This window comes from Hyaena hyaena, unplaced genomic scaffold (genome assembly GCF_003009895.1).
Source record: "Hyaena hyaena isolate Hyena2069 unplaced genomic scaffold, ASM300989v1 scaffold_729, whole genome shotgun sequence".
Taxonomy (NCBI): Eukaryota; Metazoa; Chordata; class Mammalia; order Carnivora; family Hyaenidae; genus Hyaena; species Hyaena hyaena.
In genome coordinates, this window is record NW_024081361.1 from 609,371 (window position 1) to 614,497 (window position 5,127).

Sequence of the window (5,127 nt, forward strand, 5' to 3'; positions counted from 1 at the left end):
GGAAGGAAGGAAAAGAAAGAAAGAAAGAAAGAAAGAAAGAAAGAAAGAAAGAAAGAAAGAAAGAAAGAAAGAAAGAAAGAAAGAAAGAAGGAAAGAAGGAAAGAAAGAAAGAGAAAAGAAGGTAAAGAAGAAAGGAAAAAAGGAAGGAAGGAAGGAGGAGGGAGGTGGGGGAAGGGAAGGGACGGGAAGGGAGTGCACAGGGGAACCTTTGCACAGGTCAGAGTAAAGCTCACGTCCACGGGCCTTCCCTGCCCTCCTGAGAGAACCCGGGCCTTGCAGGTCGGGCGGAATTCCGGCAGAAGGCAGGACGGCAAACAAAGGCTGGGTCTGCCGCGTGGCGCGTGGCACACGGGTGCCCGCAGGCGTGTGCGGATGCGGGCCTGGGGGCCGGCGGGGAAGCAGTGATGAGGAAAGGTGAGGAGGAGGGAAAGAACAAGTGTTGAGAGAAAGGAAGACGGAGAGAGATTTAGACCTAAATGCAATCTTGCACTTAGTTTTCCTCTTGCTGAAGCCATTCCCGTCCAGCTACTGAGGGTTGCACCTCTTCTTGGGTTGCACCTTAAGAGATGTTTTTGATGGAAAATGCGTATTGTTTTCAAAACTCAAGGAAAAGCACCTCTCTCAGTGCCTGGTAAAGCCCTGAAGGCTGCTGGCATAGCAGGAATGTGCCAGGGAGAGCTTCGCTCCTGTCAAGCCTTTCCGGCGAGACACACCCCCTTAGTGATTTTCAGCGCAAATGAAGCTCTGGGGGTTCCTGGGGAAGACTCACAAAAACCACAAAGCAAAGCTCTTGGACTCACGCTGGTAAACATCAGGCAGTAAGGGGCTTGATTCATGGGAAATAAAAGGGCAGATAAACTAATCTTTGATATTTGTGAAAGGGAGGCCAACAAATGTAGTCTCCATGGACAACAGTCAAATTTCCCTCTGCAGGTTTCTCCCTCTTTCACGAGTGATGCTTCCCCCAAAGGCTGAGCTGTATGAGGTCCGAAAGCGACACTCCCTTCAGCTCGGCTCTGGGAGGGAAGGGGTCAGGTGGGTGGGAGGAATGAACCTCTGGCCCAGATGACAAGAGTGAGGACGAGGACGGTGGCCGCCCAGTGCTCCTGGGCTTCCTCCCTGAGGCCGGGCGCACGGGGTCAGGCTGTCCCCCGAGGTTTGGTGGGGGGCTCCTTCCTCCCGTCTTCCTTAAGATGTTTTTCTACTAGACATCTATTTTTAAATCTTCTCTCCCTCCCTCCCCAATATACTCCATGCTCTGGCCCAGAAGTTCATTCAGGCAACTTGGGGCACCTGGGTGGCTCAGTCATTGAAGCGTCCGACTCTGGATTTTGGCTCAGGTCATGATCTCGCCATTCATGGGCTCAAGCCCCACGTCAGGCTGGGTGCTGGCAGCATGGAGCCAGCTTGGGATTCTCTCTCTCCCTCTCTCTCTCTCTCTCTGCCCCTCCCCTGCTTTCTCTCTTTCTCTCAAAATAAATAAATAAACTTTAAAAAAAAAAGTCATCCAGGCAACTTGCAAAATACCTTCATGGTGTATCTGTTTGAGTGGTTGACACAGGTACTGGGGACCCACTGCGAACTGGCCCAAACTTTGCAGCACTAAGGAGTAAGAAAGGAGTGAGCCTTGGGCGGGGTGGAGGGGGGCAATGCACGGACTCCCCAACAGAGAGGGACGGGAACATCTGCAGCCACGGACCTGGCTCCCGCCAGCACTTTAAATCAACAGACTTGAGGGGAGCCTGGGTGGCTTAGTCGGTTAAGCGTCCGACTTTCGCTTAGGTCATGATCTCGCGGATCGTGGGTTCGAGCCCCGCATCGGGCTCTGTGCTGACTGCCAGCTCAGAGCCTGGAGCCTGTTTCAGAGTCTGTGTCTCCCTCTCTCTCTGACCCTCTCCTGTTCACGCTGTCTATCTCTCTCTCTCCTAGAAATAAATAAAAATTAAAAAAAAAAAATCAACAGACTTGATCCGCCTAGTGTCATGGGAAACTCAGTTTCACTAACCTTGCATTTTCCTTTCCTTTCTGCCTGATGGCTTGTGTGTGTGTGAGAGAGAGACACACACGCCTCATGAAAATCCTGTCAAGAAACGATGGAGTCCCATGCATTTTGTAACAGAGAAGCAATAGAGCTCAAGCTCCAGGGTCAAATTTGAGTTCTCACCATAGTTACATCACTTCCTACCCCCATGAACTTGGCAGTGTTAATGAACCTCTCCAAGCCTCTGTTTTCTCACCTATACAATGGGACTCCCTAACAAAGTTTGTGTCTAGAAAAAGAAAATAGGGAGGCAGCGAGTTCTGCTGTTTTTATAACAAGCCTTATTGAAATACCTGAAATTTTAAACCACGTCAATTCATAATTTTGTTTAAAAGGTAAAAAATATTTTAAAATATTAAAATACTTCAGGAAATAGGAGCATCTGGGTGGCGTAGTCAATTAAGCATCTGAGCCAATTTCAGCTCAGGTCATGATCTCACAATTGTGGGATTGAGCCTCACAATGTGCAGAGCCTGCTTGGGATTCTCTCTCTTCTCCCTCTCTCTGCCCCACCTCCTACTTACACGCTCTCTCTCTCTCTCTCTCTCTCTCAAAAATAAATAAATAAATAAAATAGTTTCAAGAAATAAAAAGAGAAAGAAAAAAAAACCCTGAAGGCTAGAATAAGACATCTCCTTCTTACCAAGAAAAGAATATGCTCAGGTATATATTAATGAAATGCGTATTTGTATCCCTCAAACATGTATTTCTCAATTATGTTATGAGGAAAGTGAGAGTAGAAGATAGAATAGAGTGTTAATATCCACATTTCATTTTCAGCCTGAGGAGCTCATTGGGCGTGAGCCAGCCTGGGTCTGCTACTTCCTTTGTGCTGGTTAGTCATTTCTCCGTTATGTCTCTGCTTTTTATTGCATGTATATTTATTTTCTTTATGAAAATCATAATTTCTACATACAGCAAAATATCCATTTTAGTTCTCCCTCAGGTCTCTTAATTCTTTTTTCTGAATATTAAAAAAAAGCCTTTATCAGAAAAAGTTGATTCGATCTGTTTATTGGATGAAAAAAATCCATTTTCCAAGTGTAGAGCAAATTATAGTATGAAAAGAGCTATTTGTAAAAAAAAAAATAGAAATATCAAATCTAGATTTGCGTGAAATAGCTTCTACTGCAATTTACTGTGAAGAGAGATGTAAAATATGGTATAACATCACACTAACTAAAAACTTCTCTGGCAAAATATTCTCTGAAAAAATTCTGACAAATAACATTTCAGAGGGAAGGCTGAATCACGCTGTAGGTCAAAAACAGTTAAACATCCACAATTTTGTGTGATCGAATCTAGCGAAGGAGGACTTCGGAGCATGTCATTACTTTTCTTCTTAGTTATAATCAAATTTCTACTTGGATTATATACTTAAAATGGGTGGATTTTATGGCATGTAAATTATGTCTCCGTGTTATGGACTGAATGTGTTCACCCAAAATTCATACATTGAAACCCTACCCCCCCATTTTGGGCTTTGGGGGGTTATCATGGTTAGATGAGGCCACGGGGGCAGCCTCATGAATGGGATTGCTCCCCTCTGCTCTTGGAGGGGGGAGGGTTCAAGAAGGTGGGAGTCGGCAAGAGAGCCTTCACCAGGACTCTGACCGGGCTAGCACTCTGGTCTCGGGGTTCCAGTCCCCAATAAGTTCTGTTGTTTATGAGCCACCCAGTGTGTGGTACTTTGTGACAGAAGTCCAAACCAACGGAGACATTCAATGAAGCTGGTTACTTGAGTCATTCATTCATGACTATTTTCAAAACCCTAATCTATAATTTATTGGCGGGACATCTCACTGAGGTTCCATGAAGCTAAATGGCTTGTCTGACTCATCCAAGGGATGAAACCCAGGCCGTGATAAATAGCCCAGACCTTGCTCTTCTGGGCTCCACGCCCTCCTGAGACTTGGATATAAAAGGACCCAGCCTATTTCCAGTGTTTGCAGTACCCCTACATGGGAGGGTAATTAAACCAAGGCCACGGAAGTTTGTAGAAAAAGAACCAGAAACTAAAGTCCACGGTCTCAATTGCTTCTTTCTCCCCACAAGTTAACCATTACCTTGAGGCCAAACAAGGCTCTCCGATGGCTCCCTGCTCTGCTCTGACACACCTGCTTCTCTTCTCCCTGGCCCACCTCTCCGCCCGGCCGTCGCGGTGTTATCAGAGGCCGGCCTCACTGCGGAAGTCCACCTCCACTCCCACAGTCCATGCTGGGGGACCGGGGGGGGGGGGGGGGGGGGGGGGGCGGGGGGAAGAAAAAGGAAAAAAGGTTTGGGTAGCGAGTAACAACACTCGGAAGGGCTTTGTGCGGGTTGGTTAGCAGCTGCGGGCATTTCTGGTGCCAGAGAGACCCGCTAAACTTCCAGGAGGCCAGGAAGAGGTGCTCCTCAGACTCGAATGAACACCTGAATCGCTCCTGGATCTGGTGAAAATGCAGTCTTATGCTTTAGGTCTGAGGGAGCTCTGGGATTCTTCATTCTTTGTTTCTCTCTCTCTTTTTTTTTTTTTTTCTTTGAGAGAGAGAGAGAGCGAGCTGAGGAGACACAGGGGGAGAGAATCTTAAGCAGGCTCCATGCTCAGCACAGAGCCTGATGTGGGGCTTGATCCCACAACCCTGGGATCATGACCTGAGCTGAAATCAAGAGTCAGACGCTCAAGGGGCACCTGGGTGGCTCAGTCGGTTGAGCATCCGACTTCAGCTCAGGTCATGATCTCACGGTTTGTGGGTTCGAGCCCCATGTTGGGCTCTGTGCTGACAGGTAGCTCAGAGCCTGGATCCTGTTTAGGATTCTGTGTCTCCCTCTCTCTCTGACCCTCCCCTGCTCATACAGCCTCTCTCTCTCTCAGAAATAAATAAAACATTTAAAAAATTTTTAAAAAAAGGGACGCATGGGGCGCCCGGGTGGCGTAGTTGGTTAAGCGTCCGACTTTCGCTCGGGTCATGATCTCGCGGTTCGTGGGTTCGAGCCCCGCGTCGGGCTCTGTGCTGACTGCCAGCTCAGAGCCTGGAGCCTGTTTCAGTCTGTGACTCCCTCTCTCTCTGACCCTCCCCTGCTCACGCTGTCTCTCTCTCTCTCTC